Below are 24,642 nucleotides of genomic sequence, written 5' to 3' on the forward strand. Positions count from 1 at the left end.
AATAAGCCAAAAGAGAATCATTAGGTCTGCAACATTTCGAGCTTCCATCTCAAGAGAATTTTTGGACATTTTAAAAGCCTAAGCCCATGCTACCTCTTTTGTAAACACCTTTTCTTGTGTTTGTGCGTGTGTGTTTGTGTGTGTGTGGGTGCTGTTGCAGATGTTATTCTTCCTTTTGTTAAACTTACGAGAAAACTGTCTTTTGTTTGGCTTTGAGAGTCAACACTCAAAGGGTTAAAACACTCTTGCTCCTCAAAACACATCTATTTACAGTCTGTTGAGAGATGAAAAGGGGGAGAACCCATCCTCCCATCCCTGCCCTGTCTGTAAGGAAGGTTTATAGTGGAGTTCCCCAGGGGTCAGTGTTAGGATTCCTGCTCTTCCTGATGTATATCAATGACCTAGACATTAGTGTACAAGGCACAATTTCAAAAATTGTGGTTGACACAAAACTTAGAAATATTATGAACTATGTGGACGATAGTCAGAACTTCAAAAGGACATAGACAGGTTGGTGAAATGGGCAGAAAAGTAGCAGATGAAGGAACTGCGAAGTGATTCATTTTGATAGCTATTACATGAACAGACAATAAAATAAGGGGCACAATTCTAGAGGGGGTACAGGAGCAGAGGGACCCAGGTGTTTACATGCAACAAATCATTGAAGGTGACAGGACAGGTTGAGAGAATGGATAATAAAGCCTATTTATTGATTACTATTGATCAGGAGGAGGTATTGAATAGGTTGTCTGTACTTAAAGTTGATAAAGCACCAGGACCAGGTGCAATGCATCCAAGGATACTGAGGGTGGAAATTACAGAGGCACTGGCCATTATTTTCAAGTCTTCCTTGGACACAGATGGTGCCAGAGGATTGGAGAATTGTAAACATTACACCCTTGTTCAAAGAAAGGGTGTAAAGCTATCCCAGCAACTACAGGCCAGTCAGTTTAATCTCTGGGGTGGGGAAGCTTCCAGAAGTATTAATTCAGGACGAAATCCTTAGTCAATTGGGCAAGTATGAGTTAATTAAGGAAAGCCAGCATGGATTTGTTAAGAGAAAATCAGGTTTGACTAACTTGCTGGAGATTTTTGATGAGATAACGGAAAGAGTTGATGAAGCTAATGTTGTTGATGTGGGCACATGGACTTCCAAAAGACATGCCAAGCAAAAGATTTGCGAGCACAGATATAATTGATGGAATAACAGAGGGAGTAGTGACAGTGACAAAATTGGCTGAATGATAGGAAACAGACAGTAGTGATTAATGGATGTTTTTCAGACAGGAGGAAGGTATGTAGTGGAGTTCCCACTATGTTGGTGCTAGGACCCTTGCTCTTCCTAATATGTATTAATGACCTAGGCCTTGGTATACAGGGTACAATTTCAAAATTTGCAGATGATATGAAACTTGGAAGCATTGTGAACACTGTGGAGGATAATATAGAACTTCAAGAGGACATAGACTGATTAATAAATGGGTGGACAAATGGCACATGAAATGTAATGTAGAGAAATGTGGAGTGATTTATTTTGTTAGGAAGAACATGGAAAGACATTATAAAATAAAGGGTACAATTCTAAAGGGGATACAGGAGTGGGGGAACTGGGTGTGTTTTTTTTATAATCTTTAGAATGATTGGCCTAAACGGAGTTGTTTTGGTGACCGCTTTCATGCCTTCAGAGACAGCATGTTTGGCCAGTTCCCCTGGCAGCATGAAGCGGATGGCGCTCTGGATCTCTCTGGTCGAGCTGGTGTGGCGCTAGTTGTAGTGAATGAGATATGAAGCCTTGCAGGCGATGCGTGTGAAAATGTCAACAACAAAGGAGTTCTTGACACTCATGGCCTTGGAAGGGTGGACCTGGGTCAGCACCCTGTATTTGTAAGTGGAATAGCTCTGCTTGCGAGATTTCCTCCACTTCTTGGGCGGCTTCTTGGTGACTTTAGTCAACGACTGCTTCGACGCCTTGTGGGCCGCATCACCCTTAGCCGCAGCCGCCACCTCAGGAATTCCATTCGGCTTGGACCAACTCTGTATGTAAGCCATTGAAGGTGGCAGGACAGGTTGAGAGAGCAGTTAATAAAGCATAAAGCATTCTGGGCTTTGTTAATAGGGGCACAGAGTAGAAAAACAAGGAAGTTATGATAAGTCTGTATAAAATACTGGCTCAGCATCAACTGCACTATTGTGTCCAGTTCTGGGCACTATACTTTAGGATGTGAAAGCATTAGGGAGGGTGCAGAAAAGATCCACAAGAAAGGTGCCGCGCACAAGGAACTTCAGTTACATTGCTAGATTGTAGAAGTTAGGCCTGTTGTCTTTGGAGAAAGTCGAGTGGAAATTTGATAGGGGTATTCCAAATCAGGAGGAAACTAAGCAGAATAGATAGGCACATATTTACTGTAATTAGCAAAATAAGCAATGGCGGCATGAGGAAAACCTTTTTTATGCAGCGAGTGGTTAGGATCTGGAATGCACTGCCTGAGAGTGTGGTGGAGGCAGATTCAATCATGGCATTCAAAAGAAAACTGGAACATTATCTGAAAAGGAAAAATTTGCAGGACTACAGGGAAAAGGCAGGGGAGTGGCATTATGTTAATTGCTCTTGCAGAGAGACAGCAGGAACAAGGCAGGATAAATGGCTGCACCCATTCTATGATTCGATAAAATCCTTCGTCCAGACACTCATAAAATTCAACTTAATTAGTCAAGCATGAACCGTGACTTGCAAATTCATGCTGTTTACCGCAGATTGGTCCCTGCCATTTGTTAATGTTCATGAGTTTTATCCTGCAACATGGGGCAGGATTTTCCCTGCAGGCTTATTGACCCTGACTATAGGCTCAAATGGGAGTCAGAAGGCTACACTGTGTGGGGAACTGTCAGCTGGCTGTGATTTTCAGGCAGCTTCCCCAATGCCTCTGCGGACTCAGACATTGACCGGAAAATTCCAGTTGGCTTCTGACAATGGGCCTTATAGGCTTTAATAAGCATAATTGGCAACCTGTTGCATGGGCTCAGTCGATCTCCTAATGCCAACCCCATCACCATGAAAATGACCCTGGGGCAGAATGGTGCCAGGAAACTGGCATGTCAGCCAGCAGCACATATTTTTACACCCACCCACCTCTGTGCTTACCTCCCATTGGCAGTTGAAAACGTTTCCCATGGGGCAGAATCTTGCCCTTGGCGGGCAGGCTCAGCAGGGTTGAGCAGGAGTGGTCGGGAAGCCAATTAAGGCCCGCCTTAATTGAAACACGAATGATAGTGCTCAGCGCTGCCTGTGTGAGGCGAGGGGGTGGGGTAGTGCGAACTGGCCATGCGTGAGTGAGCGCTGCATAATCTCCCTGAGGCAGGTCGGTGCCTCAGGGAGATGAAGAGATATTTTTAAAAATAATAAAGAAAATAAAAAGTTAATAAAACATGTCCCCTCATGTGACATTTTCATGTTATTAATGAACTATTAAAGTTTTTATTTTATTTTTATTTGCTTTAGGAAACCTCATCCCACCCGTGGATGATGTTTCCAAAAAAATGCAAAGGCTGCTTGGCCTTTTTGCCTGCCTGCCAGCCATTAGGTTTGACGGGCTGCAAAAAATTTACGTTAATTGATTACTTAATGGCCATAACTGGCCTTTTAATTGTCGGCATACGCGCAGCCGGTTCCAGTGCACACCTGCTGACTGAACTATCGCTCAACTGCGCATTGCTGTCGGCACACTCGGCCAATGTCAAAGTGTGTCATTTCATGCTCGGGTGGGTCGGGCGCGCGCCCACCCACCAAGCAAAAGTTTCTGCCCATGGACTCCACAAACTGCCCCAAAACCAGACTGCAAGTTAAACAGAGTTGAAATGGAGCATTGCTCAGGTAAACTGAAGAAGAAAATCAGCCTCCAGAAGTTTACCCATAATTGAAGCAAGATTAATTGGCTACAATTTTCAGGTTTAACCATTTTCCATTTCTTGTATATGAATTTAAAGCTTCACCATTTGTCTTTTGGGAGGGGTCGGTTAGGACAGCACTAGTATGCCTTCTGGTTCACGAGGTTTAAGATCGAAGCCCATATTCTTATTTAAAACATATTTATGTTGCTGGTTTTCCACTGGCAGCAGTTTCAAAGTCAGTAGAAAACTTGGTAATTAATTAAGAGTGTAAACAGGGAGCTGTTTCTTCCAGTAGCATCAATAAAAACAAGCTAATCATAAGCCTTTCTGTTTGGCCATTCAGCCTGACAGTAACCAATCTAGAATCCAAGCAATTAGGAGGTTCTGAAGCTTAAATTGTATGATATTCCAGATAGGCATTGGAATGAGCAGAGTTATTATGTTAGGCCAATGTTTTATTGCCACACTGACTAGAAAATAAAATCAAATCTTCAGTCTCAGTATGGGAAGACAGTGCTTAACTGCATCAAACATCCCCTATAATTTAAATACATCTTTTAATTCTTTCCCATCTTCTAAACTTATTTTTCACATACTAATCTTTTACAGTTATGTCAGTCATGGCTCAGTTGTTAGCATTCCCGCCTTATAAAATTCTGGGTTCAAGTCCCACTCCAGGGCTGGACCACAAAAATCAAGGCTAGCACTCCAGTGCTGGGAGAGTGCTACACAGTGGGAGCTGACATTAAACCGATGGCCCCTCTACCAACTTTGGTGAATGTAAAAGATGCCTTGGCACTATTTTGAAGAGAAGGGGAGTTATCCTTGATGTACTGGTCAATATTTATCCCTTAATCAACATCAAAAACACAGATTATCTGGTTATTATCATATTGCCATTTGTGGGAGTTTGCTGTGCATGACTTGGCTGCTGCTTTTCCAACATTACAACAGTGTCTACACTTCAAAAGTATTTCATAGGTTGTAAAGTGCTTTGAGATGTCAGATGGTCACGAAAAGAACCATATAAATGCAAGTCTTTTTTTGTTAATTTTTGCAGTTGATTCTGTTCTGAAATCATGCTGTCATTGGAGAACACTATTTTTGCAACTCAGTACATTCAACCATGGTCACTGCAAATCAATATTAACTAATCTGTGAAGTACTTTGAGATGTTTCAACCTGATAATTCACTATATTAATAAAAATGTTATTTTTATAACCATCCAAGTAAAATAGAACAAGAAAATTTTAGCTCCTCACTCTGATGCAGCTGATTAAGACCTGGAATCTCCAGACCAAAGGTCATAAAAATAGTGAAATATCAGAATACATTGTTTCCCTCCCATCAAACAAAATCCAGTTATTAGGGATTATTAGATATGCTGCTGTGGAAACTGCAGATGGTGAAACCTACTTGACAGAGATGGATGCTGGAACAAATGAACTACTCTGAAGCAGCTAAAAATACCAGTTGCAGATCATTGGACCCATTATGCAGAGTTTGAACAAAATCACTTTCAGCTGTTGAAACATCTTATGAAAAATTACTAACATCCAAATTGTAATATTCCCATGCTGTATATTTCATCAGTGTCATAGAAAAAGGAATGAGGTTCCAATAGCATATGTGAAAATCTATTTTTAAGCATCTTTATGTGCCCAGATTTAAAAGGACAAATAGGACCGTTCATCCACTTGGCATACAGCAGCTGTGTCTTTAAAACAATACAAGGTCTCACTGGTTGTATCTGTAAACAGCTAAGGTGGCATCTGAATTCCTATCAAAATCCTTTGACTTTTTACTTGTTTTTAAGTTACATCATTTGAAATATTGCTTTAGGTGCATTAAAAATCCAGAGGAATAAATTTTCTTATTGTCTTTGGCCTACTAGATACATCACATGCTATTCTGTTTTTGCAGAACTTAAGATGGACTGCACTGCATCATGCCCTGGGAATGGGCAAGTTTATAAACATGCCTGGCATAAATGAAACAGAAATATTGCACCTGAGAAAAATAAATCTATATTTTTAATGATAGTATTCTTAGAAAAAATGTTTGTAGGATAAGAATGTTACATTTTTTAGCTTGATGGTAACATGCAATTTTCAGTTTGCACTTTGAATAGGTTTCCAGGACAGTACAGATGAACATTGAAACTTTTAACACCTAACAATGAAGAACAGCATCCTATTGTATACATCTCCTGAATGTCACAAAGCAATAGATGGTGCCATTTCTTCAGTTTAGATGAACTTGATAATCCTACAGTAACCAAGAGATTCCAAGGCAGAGACTCTTTATCCACTTTTCGCAAGAGCAAACTATATTACTTCCCAACAGAATAGAGTTTTATCCTATGAATAGACATTCCAAAAAATAACTTGAAATGTCTAAGTCAATAATGGTCAATTAAACCATGGAAGCTATTCATGTAACAGAACTAACTACTTGAATCAACAGTTTGGAATTCTAGCCACAAGCAAGATAGTTGGTAGATAGGAAATCAACTTCCCCACCTCACCCTTTCCCCCAACCCAGATGAGGAAATGCCTTACCATCATAGAGGCATAGGTCTGGATTTTCTTCCTTGAGGCGGGTAGCAGGAATTGGAAAAATTCCCAGTTCGTCCTGCCCGCCTTTGGAGAAAGAGGCCAAAAGGACAGGATTTGCATTGTAGAGTAGGCAGGTGTGAGCTGCAGTTGGACCAGCTGACCTGGAAAAGGTTTGGGGGAGCTGAGGCAGGCTGCATAAAAGGCCCGCCTCAGTGCTGTGAGACTTCATCCGGTTAAAATAAAAACAGAAAGGGGCCTCCAGCCCTCACTCCTCACACCCCCTCAGCCCCCATGCACTCCCTATGCCCCATCCATTCCACCTCATGCCCCCTACCCACACCTATGGCCTCCCTCATTTCCCCCATGCCAAGCTAGACCTCCTGGATTATTAGTCCAGTGACAATACCACTAGATTTTTTTTGAAGATTTTGAAGGTTTTTGGGTTCCTTTTTATGTTGTCTGTAATTCTATTTTCATTCTCTCTTTGTTAGTCTTATTTTCCTCTCCACTTCCCCTCCTAACCTATTTGACCTGTTTATCGCTTGAAGAATTCACTTGAGCTACCATCATTCATCCTCTTTTTCTGTTTCCTCACATTCTCTTCTACTTTCATTGCATATTAATATCTGCATTGGAGGCAATACAGCATAGGTTCACTAAATTGGTCCCTGGGATGAGGGGGTTGTCCTATGTTGAGAGGCTGAGTAAATTGGGCCTATATTCTCTGGAGTTTAGAAGAATGAGGGCCGATCTCATTGAAACCTACAAATTTCTGAAGGGGCTCAATAGGCTGGAAGCTGAAAGGTTGTTTCCACTGGCTGGGGAATCTAAAACACGGGGTACATTGTCAGGATAATGGGTCAATCACTTAGGACTGAGATGAGGAGAAATTGCTTCATTCAAAGGGTTGTGAATCTTTGGAATTGTCTATCCCAGAAGGTTGTGGATGCTCCATTAGTGAATACGTTTAAGGCTGGGATAGACAGATTTTTGGTCTCTCAGGGAATTAGGGGATATGGGGAGCAGGTGGGAAAATGGAGCTGAAGCCCAAAATCAGCCATGATCGCATTGTATGGCAGAACAGTCTCAATGGGCCATCTGGTCTATTCCTGCTCCTATTCCTTGTGTTTTCTATCTACCTCGTCACCCAAGGAGTCCTGGTTTTGGTTCTCCTAAATTTCATTCTTAAAGATCACCCATTGTTCCATTACATTTTATCCTGTCAGTCTTTGGTCGCATTTTATTCTGGTTAAATCCCTTCTCACCCAATTCAAATTAGCCATCTTCCAATGTATTTATTTATTTATTTTGTTCGTTCTTGAGATGTGGACTTTGCTGGCTGGGCCAGCATTTATTGCCCATTCCTAGTTGCCCTTGAGAAGGTGGTGGTGAGCTGCCTTCTTGAACCGCTGCAGTCCATGTGGTGTAGGTACACCCACAGTGCTGTTAGGGAGGGACAGTGTCAGTGCACTGACCCAATGACAGTGAAGTAACGATGACATATTTCCAAGTCAGGATGGTCAGTGACTTGGAGGGGAACTTCCAGGTAGTGGTGTTCTCTTCTATCTGCTGCCCTTGTTCTTCTAGATGATAGTGATCGTGGGCTTGGAAGGTGCTGTCAAAGGAGCTGTGGTGAATTCCTGCAGTGCATCTTATAAATGGCACACATGGCTGCTACTGTGCTTCAGTGGTGGAGGGAGTGAATTTTAGTGGATGTGGTGCCAATCAAGTGGGCTGCTTTATTCTGGATGGTGTCAAGCTTCTTCAGTGTTGTGGGAGCTGCACTCATCCAGGCAAGTGGAGAGTATTCCATCACACTCCTTACTTGTGCCTTATAGATGGTGGACAGGCTTTGGGGAGTCAGGAGGTGAGTTACTCGTCACACGATTCCTAGCCTCTGACCTGCTCTTGTAGCCGCAATATTTATGTGGCTAGTCCAGCTCAGTTTATGGTCAATGGTAACCCCCAGGATGTTGATAATGGGGAATTCAGTGATGGTAATGCCATTGAACATCAAGGGATGATGGTTGGATTCTCTTTCGTTGGAGATGGTCATTGCCTGACATTTGTGTGGCACGAATGTTACTTGCCACTTGTCAGCCCAAGCCTGGATATTGTCCAGGTCTTGCTGCATTTGGACATGGGCTGCTTCAGTACCTGAGGAGTAGCGAATGGTGCTGAACATTGTGCAATCATCAGTGAACATCCCCACTTTTGACCTTATCATGGAAGGAAGGTCATTGATGAAGCAGCTGAAGATGGTTGGGCCGAGGACCTGAGGAACTACTGTAGTAATGTCCTGGGACTGAGATGACTGACCTCCAACAGCCACAACCATCTTCCTTTGAGCTAAGTATGACTCCAACCAGCGAAGAAGTTTCCCCCTGATTCCCATTGATTCCAGTTTTGCTTGGGCTCCCTGATGCCACACTCGGTCAAATGCTGCCCTGATGTCAAGGGCAGTCACTCTCCCCTCATCTCGGGAGTTCAGCTCTTTTGTCCATTTTTGAACTAAGGCTGTAATGAGATCAGAAGCTGAGTGGCCCAGGCGGAACCCAAACTGGGCATCAGTGAGCAGATTATTGCTAAGCAAATGCTGCTAAATAGCACTGTTGATGACTCTTTCCATTACTTTTCTGATGATGGAGAGTAGACTGATGGGGCAGTAATTGTCCTGCTTTTTCTGTACAGGATATGCCTGGGCAATTTTCCACATAGCCGGGTAGATGCCAGTGTTATAGCTGTACTGGAACAGCTTGGCTAGGGGCACAGCAAGTTCTGGAGCACAAGTCTTCAGTACTATTGACGGAATATTGTCAGGGTCCATAGCCTTTGCAGTATCCAGTGCCTTCAGCCGTTTCTTGATATCACGTGGAGTGAATCGAATTGGCTAGACATTGTACTTTAGATGCATTATTTCTTCTTGTTCTTCCGCATTACTAAACTAAACCTTATGATATGTTGATCACTCTTACCTAAGTAGCCCCACAGAGACTTAGTCCACTTGACCACCTAAATCCCCAACCAGATCCAACAATACCTCCTTTCTGGTTGGACCAAGAACCTGCAAATCATGGAAGTTCTCCTGGACACATTTCGGAAATTCTTCCCCCGCCTTACCTTTTACTCTAACATTATTCCAATTGCAATTGCAGTAATTAAAGTCCTCCAGTATCACCAGTTCTTACACATCTCTATGATTTCCCTACACATTTGCTTTTTTATTTCTCTCATTATTTGGAGGACTAAAGAATACTCACCTGTGGCATGATCATACGCCTTCTGCTTCTCAACTTAACCAAGTAGATTCTATTCTCGCCTCCTCAAGGATAGTCACTCTTTCCATTTCGACAATGCCTTCCTTAATTAGCACTGCCACCCCACCTCCCTTTCGTCCTTCCCTATATTATCTGAACAATTTAGATCCTTGAATATCCTCGCCATTTTTAAGTCACATTTCCATTATTGCCACTATGTCATGTTTCCTCACAGCTGTTTATACTTAAAGCTCATCAACTTTATTCACCACAGCTCTTGCGTTTACATACATTCATTGCAAACCTGCCTTTGTATTCCTTATAGTCCTTCTTAGTCTGCTCGCATCTGAAACAGAACTATTCCCTTCCCTGGCACTATCCAACACCGTCAATTTATGCACCTCATTCCTCTTTTCTACTTCTATATGCTGGTGCCCATCCCCCTGTCAATTTAGTTTAAACTCTGACCACACCAACCACGCCCTCCCAAACCATGTAAGGAACCACATGAGTGCAGCTGATCAAAAATTGTGCTACAGAAGTTAAAATATTCACTATGTTCGACTCTGAGCCAACTGTAGGACTGCACAGCATGTGTGTCTGTGTGTACAAACGGCTTTGAGTAGCCAGACTATGTTTTGCAAATATACACATAACAGGATGGTGTTCATCAAGACTATAATTCTAAATTATGAGTAATCGTATGTAAGCCCCCACAATACCAAATGTGACTTGTAACTCCATAGTTTAAATAAGAAAAAATATATACTGTACAGAGATTCTGCAGAAAATTTAATTATAATTGAGAAGTCTTTTCATTGGTTCTAGTGGTGTTGATAATTTTGCAAAACTATACTGAAACCTGGCAGAGAAGATACAAAGGTTATTGTGAACATCTGTAAAAATCATGCCAGCCTCCAAGTGTTCTTTTAAATCAACCTTCCCGCTTTGTGGTGCTCCGACACTCACTATTAGAGCAGCCACATTTCCAATTCCTTCAGCACTGCCATCAAATGTACTCTGCGGTAAAACAGAAACAGGAAGTGCTGAAAGTGCCAGCAAGTTAGTGATTGAGAGGGAAAATATAGGGCAGAATTTTGCCCTTGATGGGCGGGCGGGCTCCACCAGCTCGGCGGCTGGCGGGCAGCCGCTTGCCACTCCCAAAACGGGCCCCGCCGTCATTTTGAGTGGGTGGGCCAATCAAGTCCTGCCCAGCGAGCTGCCGGACGGGAAGCGCTATGTGCTTCCTGTGCGGGGGGTGGGGGGGAAGGAATTCCCCAACTGTCAGAGTGCCCTCTTTAACGCCTGCACATGAAAGAGCGCACATCTCCCTGAGACTAAGTGCTGTCTCAGGGAAAGCGCTGAAAGTTTCATAAACTCAAAAAACTAAAATAAAAAAATTATTAACATGTCGACCTCATGTGACAATGTCACGCGAGTTGGGACATGTTAATAAATATCACATAAAGTTTATTAAAGATTTTTAAAACAGACATGAAGTTTCATCCCTGCCAGTGGATGGTGTTTCATGTTCTTTCAGAAGTCCACTGGGGCTCCTGGCCTACCCGCCAGCCTTAAGGTTGGACGGGCAGGGCCTTTAATTGGCTTAATTATCCTGTCAATGGCCTCAATTGGCCATTGACAGGTCGGCGGGCGGACAGCTGATTTTGCTGTCTGCCCGCCTTCCTGAATATTTAAATGGGGCGGGGTGACATCAGGGGTTCCTCCCAACATCATCCCGCGTCATTTTCGCAGTTTGCTTGTCTAACATGCATTGGAACATCAGGGGAGGTGATGGCAGAGTGATATTGTCACTAGTCTAGTAATTTAGAGACCCAGGGTAATGCTCTGGGGACCCAGTTTTGAACTGGGTTCAAGATGGTGGAATTTGAATTCAATAGAAATCTGGAATTAAAAGTCTGATGATGACCATGGAACTATTGTCGATTGTTGTAAAAACCCATCTAGTTCACTAATGCCCTTTAGGGAAGGAAATCTACTGTCCTTACCTGGTCTGGCCTGCACATGGTTCCAGACCCACAGCAATGTAGCTGACTCTGAAATGGCCTAGCAAGCCACTCAGTTGCATCAAACCGCTACAAAGTCATAAAAAAGGAATGAAACCAGATGGACCACCTAGCATCAACCAAGGCACCTGAAATGACAACGGCAATCTCAGCCCTGCCAACCCTACAAGTTCCTCCTTACTAATGCCTGGGGGCTAGTGCCAAAATTGGGAGAGCTGTATCACAGACTAGTCAAGCAACAGCTTGATATAGTCATCCTCATGGAATCATGCCTTACAGATAATGTCGCAGACACCATCTCTGGGTATGTCCTGTCCCACTGGCAGGACAGGCTCAGCAGAGGTGGCAGCAGAGTGGTATACAGTCGGGAGGGAGTTGCCCTGGGAGTCCTAAATATTGACTCCAGACCCCATGAAGTCTCATGGCATCAGGTCAAACACGAGCAAGGAAACCTCCTGCTGATTACCATGCATTGCCCTCCCTCAGCTGATGAATCAGTGCTCCTCCATGTTGAACACAACTTGGAGGAAGCACTGAGGATGGCAAGGGCACAGAATGTACTCTAGGTGGGGACTTCAATGTCCATCATCAAGAGTGGCTCGGTAGCACCACTACTGACTGAGCTGGCTGAGTCCTAAATGACATAACTGCTAGACTGCGTCTGCAGCAGGTGGTGAGGGAACCAACAAGAAGGAAAAATATACTCAACCTCATCCTCACCAACCTGCCTGCCACAGATGCATTTGTTCATGACAGTATTGGTAGGAGTGACCACCGCACAGTCATTGTGGAGAAGTCCCACCTTCACATTGAGGAAACCCTCCATCGTGTGGTGTGGCACTACCACCATGCTAAATGAGATAGATTTTGAACAGATCGAGCAACTCAAGACTGGGCATCCATGAGGCACTGTGGGCCATCAGTAGTGGCAGAATTGTATTCTAACATAATCTGTACCTCATAGCCCAGCATATCCCCCACTTGACCATTACCATCAATCCAAGGGATCAACCTTGGTTCAATCAAGAGTGCAGGAGGGCATGCCAGGACCAGCAGCAGGCATACCTAAAAATGAGGCGCCAACCTGGTGAAACTATAACGCAGGACTACTTGCATGCTAAGCAGCATAAGCAGCAAGAGATAGACAGAGGTAAGCGACACCACAACCAACGGATCTGATCTAAGCTCTGCAGTCCTGCCACAACCAGTCATGAAAAGTAGTGGACAATTAAACAACTCACTGAATGAGGAGGCTCCACAAATATCCCCATTTTCAATGATGGAGGAGCCCAGCACATTAGTGCAAAAGATAAGGCTGAAGCATTTGCTACAATCTTTAACCAGAAGTGCCGAGTGGATGATCCATCTTGGCTTCCTCTGGAGGTACCAGTATCACAGATGTCAGTCTTCAGCCAATGTGATTTGCTGCACATGCTATCAAGAAATGGCTGAAGGAACTGGATAGTGCAAAGGCTATGGGCCCTGACAATATTCCGGCAATAGTACTGAAGACTTGTGCTCCAGAACTTGCCGTGCCCCTAGCCAAGCAGTTCCAGTACAGCTACAACACTGGCATCTACCCAGCTAAATGAGAAATTACAAGTTATGTCCTGTACACAAAAAGCAGGACAAATTCAACTCAGCCAATTACAGCCCCATCAGTCTACTCTTCATCATCAGCAATGTAATAGAAGGGGTCATCAACGGTGATATCAAATGACACTTGCTTAGCAATAACCTGCTCACTGACATCCAGGGCTACTCAGCTTCTGACCTCATTACAGCCTTGGTTCAAAAATGGACAAAACAGCCAAACTCCGGAAGTGAGGTGAGAGTAACTACCCTTGACATCAAGGCCGAATTTGCTAGGAGCCCGAGCAAAACTGGACCCAATGGGAATCGGGGGAAACTCTCCGCTGCTTGGAGTCATACCTAGCACAAAGGAAGATGGTTGTGGTTGTTGGAGATCAGTCATCTCAGCTCCAGGACATCACTGCAGGAGTTCCTCAGGGTAGTGTCCTCGGCTTAACCATCTTCAGCTGCTTCATCGATAACGTTCCTTCCATAATAAGGTCAGAAGTGGGGATGTTCACTGATGATTGCACGATGTTCAGCACCATTCGCGACTCCTCACATACTAAAGCTGTCCATGCCCAAATGCATCAAGACCTGGACAATATCCGGGCTTGGGCTGACAAGTGGCAAGTAACTTTCGCGCCACACAAATGTCAAGCAATGCCCATCTCCAACGAGAGAGAATCCAACCATCGTCCCTTGATTTTCAATGGCATTACCATAACTGAATCCTTCCACCATCGACATCCGGGGGGGTTACTATTGACCAGAAGCTGAACTGGACTAGCCATTTAAATACTGTGACTACAGAAGCAGGTCAGAGGCTAGGAATCCTGCGACGAGCAACCCACCTCCTGACTCCTCAAAGCCTGTCCACCATCTACAAGGCACAAGTCAGGAGTGTGATGGAATACTCCCCACTTGCCTGGATAAGTGCAGCACCAACAACACTCAAGAAGTGTGACACCATCCAGCACAAAGCAGCCCGCTTGATTGGCACCACATCCACTAACGTTCACTCCCTCCACCACCAACGCACAGTAGCAGCAGTGTGTACCATCTACAAGATGCACTGCAGGAACTCACCAAGGCTCCTTCGACAGCACCTTCCAAACCCATGACCACTAGCATCTGGAAGGACAAGGGCAGCAGGTAGATGGGAACACCACCATCTGGAAGATCCCCTCCAAGTAACTCACCATCCTGACTTGGAAATATATCACCGTTCCTTCACTGTCACTGGGTCAAAATCCTGGAATTCCCTTCCTAAAAGCACTGTGGGTGTACCTGCATCACATGGATTTCAGTGGTTCAAGAAGGCAGATCACCACCACCTTCTCAAGGGCAACTAGTGATGGGCAATAAATGCTGGCCCAGCCAGCGAAGTCCACATCCCATGAGTGAATAAAAAAAGCTTCACCCAATATAGTTAACGTGACTGAATTCCACTCATCAGCTCGCCTTTGAAGTTGCTCTGTTTACATTCACATTTATCTACGTTTCAATGGAGCAATTTTATTAGCTGTTTTATTTTTAATCTGATAGTCATTCACTGGAAATCTGTGCTGATATTGGAAAGACTCCAGCTCAGCATAATCATCTGTCACTTATGCCACCGTGTTATTAGTAAATACTATATTATCTACAATGGAACAAGTCCGAGTCAAAGTTTACACTGTTACTACTTTAGAGTAAACATAAAGATTTTAATTCTGGATTTAGCCAACTATGTGTGTTTTCAGTGGAATTTTTCACAGTGCGTGTAAAAATAGCTCAAGTCCCAAAGTAAAAGAGGATCAGATGAACAAAGCTGATTATCCAGTGCTCAAATTATTCCATCTGAATCAAGGTGGGTCAGGTTTGATCTAGTTTACTTGGAAATAGAAACCCTTTTCAGATAAGGGACAGCAAGACCATTGTAAATCCAAAATTAATTGCTTGTTCTGCGCAACTCATTGGAGGCAGGCACTAACATCTAAATCCAAGTCAGTACACTTAGTATTATTTGCTCTATTTCATTAACAATCTAAATTATGCCAAACAAGACACAAAGAGCAGAAAGAAGAAGACTTGCTTTTATATGGCACCCTTTCCACAACCTCAGGACTTCCTAAGGTAGGGTTGGCAATAGTCACTTGGTTTCAGAATGTGGAAATAGGGATAGTTTAAGTAAGTTTTATTTGTATTTGGGTGTGTTAGGAATAAGGTAAGGTTTATTTGTATTTCTATATTTGGGTGTTAAGAAAAAGAGGAAGTTGAGTTTTAGTTTCAATTTAAAAGGTGTCTGCATTTTAATGACAGTTTTATGACTCTTGAAAGGAATTTAAAACAAAACAAGGTTTAAAAAAAAACTGTGCAACAGGGGTCCAGAGAGAGGGACCCACAGAAACAGAGAAAACTAAGAAAGCAGTTTCAGTGCAATTAATGCCAGGATTCCAGAGAACCTGGACAGCAGAGGGACAGACAGGAAGTGCAAAACTAAAGTTAAAGACAGCTGCCATGAGAAGCTGGACACAGGAGAGATAACTGCAGGAGCAGGTTCCAGAAACTAAAGAAGAAAGTCCCCAAATCCAGGGGAGTGGAACAGGAAAGGTCCCAAGAGGACAGCCTAGTTAAAGGACTAGGACAGGGGTAGTTGAGGAGAGACCCATAGCATTTGTTTGGGTTGGCAACAGTCACTTGGTTTCAGAGTGTGGTGTGTCTGAGCACAGGTCACTTATTAGTTTACATGGACTATGTATTTACTGTGAACATTAGAGTTTAAGATAGCTTTTGTAACTTGTGTTATCCTTACAAATCTGTATATATCTGTAAAGGTATTGTTGTGGATGAAGGAGTATTGTAATATAGTTCATCTTATCTTGTTTAGTAAAAGTTTTATTTTTTTTTATAAGTTCATTAGCTGACTCTGTTCAGTGGCCACTCTCTACTTATCCACCCTGGGTTCCACCTGGGATCTGACTTGTCCAGTAGTAACATCAGCTGGGATCATAACATACATTTACAGCCAATGAAGTACTTTTGAAATTTATCACTATTGTAATACAGAAAACACAGCAACCAATTTGAACACTGCAAAGTTCCACAACATGAAATGAGATAATGACCAGATAATTTATTTTAGTTATCTTGGTGAGGGATAAATGTTAGCCATGACATTGGGAGTAGTCCCATGCTCTTTATCAAAATAGGGTCTTTTGTGTCCACCGGAAAGGGCAGGAGGGGCTTCGGAATGTCCGAAAGACAGCACCTCTGACAATGCAGCACTCCCACAGTATTAGAATTTGTGCTCAAATCTCTGGGACTTGAATCCATAACCTTTTGGCTCAAAAGCTAGAGTGCTATCACTGAACTCTACTGGGCCACAGGAGACCATGGACACACAATGGGCTGAATGGGCGGGTGCGTGCCCAACCCGATTGGGCATAAAATCGTACGAGAAAATGCCAGGCGAGCGTCCCAACGTCATCGCGCACTCATGCGATATTTTGCTTGGTGGACACACGCTAAAGTTGGAAGTGCGCCCGCTGACAAGTAAGCACATTAATAGTGCAATTGTCTCCGATTTTTCATGGCCCACCCAACCTTACGGTTGGCGGACGGGCGAATCGTCCAGCCGGACTTTGCAATTTTCATCAAACCTCATCCAAGAGCAGGATGAAATTTCCATTATGAAATAAAATAAAAATATCTGTGGGCAGCATTTTTATCAGCTATATTTTCAGGTGATTGATTGTGATGCATGGACATTTTTTTTTAGCTTTTAAAACCTTTATTTGATTATTTTCAGGTCTGAAGCTCCCTGAGGCAGCTGTCTGCCTGTCAGGGAGCTTTCTCGCAGCACTCACCCACCCTTTTAATTGGTCAGGCAGTGTGAAATTGCGCTCGGAGGCCGATTGCGGTTGGCGGTCCGTTCCCTGACACTCCCAGGCCTGCCGATCGGGCGCACCCACCAAAGGTAAAATTCAGGCCAATATCTGGATGCAATGTTATTGTTGTATATGAAGGCTGTACAAATGCCTTCATAGCGTGCCAAGGAGTCTTTTACACTGAGCTTAAGGGAGGTTAGTCTAACAACTCAGCCAAAAGACAGCACCTCCATGCTATGGCACAGTGGATGGCAAATGCTGAGCTTTTCAAATCCCCGAGGAAAGCTTGAAACTGCTGCCACAATTGTTTTGCAATTTGTGCTTTATTTCAAGATGTGTGCCTTGAGTTCAGTAGTAATGAGCCCACCGAGTCTTAGGGGATTTTTATAAAACTAAATTAAACATTTATTAATAGAAGAAAAGATTTTAAGCACATATGTAGATCTACAAAACACTACTATAGTAATTCCTAAATCTCCTAATTAGCCTAGCTCCCAGTTACACCTCCATTAAGGCAACAGTAAAACAAAAGATTTTAACAGGCCCAAGCAAAGCCACAATACCCTGGACAGTGATATGCACAGTGGGTTTCCTTAGCTTCGGTTCCTGTAGACAGCAACTTGGTGCATAGAGGCTGGAAGCTTTTCACAATTGTTAGATCTTAAAATTCCTTCTTCCTTACACATAACCTCATCTCCATTGTACGTGCTTCCCACTTTTTAATGTAAATTCCACTGTTCCATTATGTCTTTTCAGCTTTACTTTTTCCATAATATAAATCTCCCTTGGTATCATTATCAGTAACCTTTGGGAAAAATAAACACACTGTTTGACTTAGTTTCTTCTGGCTAGGTGTAACATCTTATCAACTCTTTGAAATTCAAACTACTCTGATCTATCTAAAAATGCAAATGTTCCTCATGTCTCACATTCTAAAACTTCAGCCATGTTTACATATTTAGCATTTCAAACCTAGCTTCCCTTTTGATCACTCAAAATCTCCAGACAAGCTGTCTGTAATTCAATTAAATGCACCACACACACATCCACACAGAGAAATTAAAGTAAACCCCACTATTAACCTACCATCACAATAATATTATGAAAATTATTATATTTTCATGACACTCGAACAGTGCAACAATCCCTCAGAACTGCAATGAAATGTTAACCTTCGTTATGTGCTCAAGTTCCTGGAACAGGGCTTAAACTCACAACCATTTGAGTAAGAGGTGAGAATGTCTCCACTGAGCCACAGCTGACATGAAATTTTGCATTGATTCAAAAACTTGAAATTGGATCCAGAATGCAGAGTTGTTAAATCATTGGACATAGGGAGTAACGTTCTAAGTTGGTTACTAGTCAAGAAACTTGCTTGTTGTTCTCAAATAATGGGTAATTTGGGCGTCTCCAATTTTCCAATAGGCACTGCCAGTAGTCAAGGCTCCCCACTAACAATGTGAACTTGAAAAGTCAGTCCTAAAAGCATGCAATTCAAATGCATGTCACCACTGCTCAGTAGGGATCAGAACCCTTCATTTCTCCAAATCATGCAAACATATGAGATAATTTTGTAAAGCTTGCTCCCAGCATGGAGTCTCACTAAGTGGAAGCATCACTTCCAGAGTTTGTCCTGCAGCGGGCCTTATGTCCTCCTGCACTACAGTCCAGGAAGGCTCCATATTAGGAAAAGAGCCTTGCAGAATTATCCCATTACTACCAGCGGTAACATGCAGAAAAAGAAATACTAAATTTACAAAAAGGCAGTGAAAATGAACAAATGCACCTGAGCCTCCATGAATATAAAATATTATTTTTAAGGTTTACAAAATGTTCCAGCTGTAAGCTAAATGCCAACCATGAATGGGGAAAATCTGTCTTAGTATTGTGAATTTGTATAGTGAAAATATTTCGTGCCTGTGTGGAAGTGGGGAATAATTTATTTTACTAGGACTGTTAGTGGAAAAAAAATCTTATTCAAGCTGAATTGGCTCATTCCAAACAACTAAGTAAGATTCAGCACTCATCAATGCAAAAAGGATTTTTATTACAATTAAAACATTTAGGCAACATAAGGATCCCAAAGACAAAATCTTCACATGTTTAGGAATTATATTGATTCTTTTTTTCCATTGAAAATATGCATTGCTGGAAAGTGTTGCAAGATTTACAAACTTAAATCAAACTTCAGTTGCAGAAAAATTGGAAATAACTTTAAAAACATCCTGATACGCAAAATGCCAAAAAAAAAATTAAAGGACTAAAGGAACTGCTGTGCTGGGTATGTATAACTTACAAGAACTACATTGTTCAAAATGATCAGCCTCATCAATGGTTTGTTCAAATATATCCCCTCTAATTGGCCTGGCCCCGGGAGATAGGCGATTTTACTGATTAGCAAACCCAGCAACATTGCTGATTAAACTAATTAATGAGCGCTGTACACAATGCAAAGGCGGTGTCTTATAAAATTCAACAATTAACAGAAATGAAATAAATTAGTCAATGTTGCAAGTTAAAACAGGCAATTAGTTAAAACATCATAGTTATAATGCATACTTTAATTTTTGGCACTTAAGGTTTCTTTAGAAAATTCACCTTTGTGAGCAAAATGTACAAATTTTAACACCAGCCGATTTGCTCAAGGTTTGGTTTCTTTTAGTAGACTGATTCCTCAAGGCAGATTTGCAACCTACCTATGTAAACTATTTTCTTAAACACAATTAAGGCAGGAAACAGGATGCTTTAGGATAAAAGCATTGCTCCATTTACATTCTAATTGTCATCATTTATAAAAATGCTTCTGGCTTTTCCTCTGTAGCACAATAACTCAGTTTCATGTGTTGTAGTAGTTATTGACTTGTTTCAGAGGATTTACTTAATTCAACTCAACAATAATTTATCTAATTGTCAGCCATTGCTCAGTTGGTAGCACTCTTATCTGAACCAGACCGTCAGAAATTCAAGCCCAACTCCAGAGACATGGGGCTAAAAATTCAATTAGGCCTGTTAGCAAGTGCAACGATTGTAATGTTTGATTACCCTATGCCTGCCTGGTCAAGGTGAAACAAACTTTGTGCTGCCAGCTCACCTCAATGATTATGATGTGCAGCCTGTTGTGAAACACACTGCTGATTGGCTGCATGCTCATATTGGAATCCAGGTGCATGAGTGGCTAGCATGACTTACAGCCAGCCTGCACTCCTTAAAGGTTAGGTTAATTCTGTCTGCAGCAGCTGGCGGAACAGTTGGTGAAAGTCTTTGAGGGAAGGAAGCAGGGTTGTAGTGCCAAATTTTGAGGTGCAGGAGCTCTAAGGAAATGTGTTAGCCATATAATTTCTAAATCTACCATTACATTGATTTCCTATGTAAGCACTTGAGTCCCCAAACATCAGTAAAACTATACTTTTTGAGTGAAAAATATTAGTGCCTGTAGGCATTTTATTTTGAGCCATGTGTTTGAATCATTAGGCTTTATCATTGCTAGAATTTCATTATTCAAAAGTTTAATTATTTAATTCAAGCCTTTTGTAAATATGAATTACAGAAAACTTCACTTACTTCTGACTGGGGGATGGCATATAGAGAGGGCAACACTGCTTTTCTGGATTTATATTAATAGCCTAGACCTGAGTGTAAAGAGCACAATTTCAAAATTTGAAGATGATGCAAGATTTGGGAGTTTGTGAACTGTGAAGAGGATAATGATAGACTTCAAGAGGGTATAGACAGGCTGTTGGAATGACATGTGGCAGCTGAAATTTAAAGTTGAAAAGTGTGAAATGATACCTTTTGGCCGGAAGAATGAGGAGAGGTGACATAAAATGAAAGGCACTATTCTAAAGGAATGCAAAAGCAGAGGAACCTGGATGTATACATGCATAAATCAGTGAAGGAGGCAGGACAGGTTGAGAAAGCAGTTAATAAATTATCCCAAATCCTGGGTTTTATAAATAGGGGCACAGAGTACAAAAACAAGTTCTGAACCTTCATAAAACACTGGTTCAACCTCAACGGGAAGGATGTGAAGGTTTTAGAAAAGGTGCAGAAAAGATTTACGAGAATAGTTCTGAGGGCGAGAGACTTCAGTTATGTGGATAGATTGGCGAAGTTGGAGCTGTTCTCCATAGAGAAGAGGAGGTTGAGAGGAGATTTGTTAGATATGTTCAAAGTCATGAGGGGTCTGTATAGAGTAAATGGGAAGGAACTGTTTCCATTGGCAGCAGGTTGAGAACTCTAAGGTGATTAACAAAAGAACCAGAGGCGACATGAGGAAAAACCTCTTTATGCAACATTGTTGTTTGAATCTGGAATACACTGCCTGTGTAGACAGTGGAGACAGATCCAATTGCAGTTTTCAAAAAGGAACTGGACAATTATCTGAAGAGAGAAGATTTTACAGGGCTACAGGGAAAAGGTGGTGGAGTGAGACTAGCTTGATTTGCTGTTGCAGAGAACTGACAGAGACAAGATGCTGAATGGCCTCCTTCTGTGCTATAACCATTTTATGATTCTAGTATAGATACATTCAAGGAACTTGATAAACACATGAAAAAGAAAGAAAATGAAGGTAACCCTGATAGTGTGATCAAGAAAGGTGAAAGGACAATGATGAGATGGGCCAAATGGCCTATTTTTGTGCTGTAAATTCAATGTAAAGCTGTCAGTAGGGAATGCAAACATTATACAGCATTTCACATCCTCAGGCCATCTCAGCCAAGGAATTAATGTTCAGTAGGCAAACACAGCAGGGTGTTTGGGGATATTGCTGCTGCTTTAGATCCCAGAACCCTGAGCTTCAAAGACCCTGAAATTCCTGTTTATGAGAAAGCTGTGTGCAAGGAGTTGTAGGGTCTGTATTTTTTTACAGTCAGGGAGCTGTACAGGAGGGTCACTGCTGTTGCTGCTGCTCCACATTGTCTCCAGAGACATTCAGCACTAGCAGCATGAGGGCCGAGACCCTGAGCCTGGCCTTTCCTCCACCCCCTCTTAACCTCCCCAGGCTCCAGGTTTACAGCCACACCTTGAGCTCCAAACATTCCGGTCAACTCTTACCATTTAACCCGAACTCAAACTCCAAGAACTCATGGCCAAACTTGCCCTTGTGCCCCACAGCACAAAGCAGGTTGAAATCACTTGATATGGTCCTTGTGCTAGTTGACGCTCTGTCACAAGTCACGCCGTCCTATTTGTACGAGAGAGGATTTCCATCCAGTTCTGATTGCTGCCATCAATGAGCCAAATCCCTCTGCATGTGCTACTCCAGGAAACAATCAGTTTCAATACTGGAGGCAGTGAGGATTAAAATCAACACCAATCTTACAGATTGAAAATCCAATCAGACAATTAATGGAATGGATTTCACTGAAATCAGTGGAAAGAAAAATCAAGTGGGGCATATAGCGGATGGTCAATCAGCAAAGGAGAGTTTACCATCCAGCCTTTAAATAGGAGGGGCCAGAGGTAAAATAGGAGGTGTTGGAAGTGGGGTAAGGCTGGAGCCGGAGTTACAGAAAAGCCAATGACTTTTCCTAGCTACTAATCTTCGGGACTGTTGGACAGGCAATGTTGGTGGGAGGAAAAAGGTGTTGTTCCATTTTCTGGCATCTACGATGAGTGAAGCAACTTAACTATGTTGACCATTCAACCCATATATACCTCCTAAAGGTGCGGTGAATAGCTCCCGTGCCATATATGTGTAATATGTGAATGATGCATTCCCTAGTGTTGGCCTTTATGCAAATATACACTACAACTGACAATTTGGTGTTTCATAAAGGAATTCATTCAGCATTGCTAATGATGAATTAGTCAGAACAATCCTATCATTCAGTTCCCCCAACATCTTAAGGATAAGTAAGTTTTGGGTGACAACTAAGAAATCTGAAAGTTGCAAAGAACATATCTTTTTATTTTCTGTTGGACTGTGGATTAAAATTACAATGGCTGCAGTTTGAAAGATAATGGAACAGTGTGAGGGATATATACAATGTTGCTGTCCTGGAACAAAGTGCACAATAAAAGACAGGATGGTGCCAAGGAGGAGTTTGGTCTAATGGGAACTATCTGGCAACAATGTTTTAATTGGTTTCTGAGCAGGTGACCAGGGTTTATGTGAGAGCATTGCAGCTGAATAGCTCCTAGCCTAAAAAGGGAAAAGGCCTAAAACCTCTTGCTCTTGTGTGTGTCAGATTCCAGTGATTCTACAATAAAAGCTAGCTGGCTTTATTCTCCTCATATCTCTACAGCCTGCTGTCTCTCTCTGAAAACCCCTGTCGAGAGGAAAAGGAGAAAATCACCGTTAGAGACATTGAAAGGCAAGTGCTCAACCAGTGAACTAAAGACTTAATATGCTGGGAAGACCACGTCATGTCATCAACAAAGAACTGAAAGGAATTTGGAAGACATTGATCAAAATCAACACATCAAATCCTGTACTCGGGAACTGGTTCTATTGAATTGTTTTATCCGACCCTTAAAATCCATGTTTTTGTGTGTCTTATGTGTCTTGTATGTGCGTGCCTAGGGTTTTAAGTAGAGTTTAGGCTATAGAGTGAGAAATTAGCTGTTCATATTTCTTTCTTTTGCCACATGTTAAAGACAATTTGTTCAATAAACAGTTATTTATTTATTAAGTTTACAAACCTAGTGTTTGCATTCTGTTAACCTAAATTAAACAATTATGTGGGCTGACCAAACTTTTTCACATTTGTCCCGCAGTACAGGGAGCAGTGGGGCTTGATACTGCAGCGCACTATCCCCAGTGAGTCGTGTCAAAGTAGATAAAGTCAGGCTTCAATTTTTCCATGCTCACATTTCTTGTTAAGCCCCAGACTTGTTTATTACGAAATACATTTAAGAAATATTTTACTTCCTCTGAATTTTCGGCCTTACAACAATTTCAATAAAGGTTTCACCACTTCATATTTTTCACTGCCCTCCCTCTCCGCCTGGTACTGTTGTCATGTTAGTTTCAAAATTCACCACTAACCTCCGGAAATTTATATCGATGTGTCTTTTGTGAGTGATTTCACTTCCTTAGCAATGTTTATATTGTTGTCAGGAAAGAGAAACTGGATCTGAACATGTTTTTTATTCATTCATGGGAGGTGGGCATTGCTGGCTAGGCCAGCATTTACTGCCCATCCCTAATTGCCCTTGAGAACGTTGTGGTAAGCTGTCTTCTTGAACCGATGCAGTCAATGTGGTGTAGGTACCCAGAGTGCTGTTAGAGAGGGAGATTGAGGATTTTGACCCAGTGACGGTGAGGAACGGCGACATATTTCCGAGTTAGGATGGTAAGTGGCTTGGAGGCGAAACAATCAGGTGATCCCATCTATCTGCTGCCCTTGTCCTTCTAGATGGTAGTTGTGGGTTTAGAAAGTGCTGTCTATGGACCTTGATGAGTTCCTGCACCGCATCTTGTAGATGGTACACACTGCTGCTACTGTGCATCAGTGGTAGAGG

At 42.3% G+C, this 24,642-nt stretch overlaps 1 long non-coding RNA gene across 1 annotated transcript in view; it reads left to right on the forward strand.

The window, feature by feature from the left end:
- LOC121284169 overlaps positions 1 to 23,815 on the forward strand; it is a 50,248-nt gene extending 26,433 nt beyond the window's left edge. Inside the window, exons 2-3 of the long non-coding RNA XR_005944448.1 lie at positions 17,097 to 17,264; positions 23,424 to 23,815. This is a non-coding gene — a long non-coding RNA (uncharacterized LOC121284169). The remainder of the gene's footprint in view (positions 1 to 17,096; positions 17,265 to 23,423) is intronic.
- Positions 23,816 to 24,642: the final 827 nt, after the last annotated feature.

This window comes from Carcharodon carcharias, chromosome 1 (genome assembly GCF_017639515.1).
Source record: "Carcharodon carcharias isolate sCarCar2 chromosome 1, sCarCar2.pri, whole genome shotgun sequence".
Classification (NCBI taxonomy): Eukaryota; Metazoa; Chordata; class Chondrichthyes; order Lamniformes; family Lamnidae; genus Carcharodon; species Carcharodon carcharias.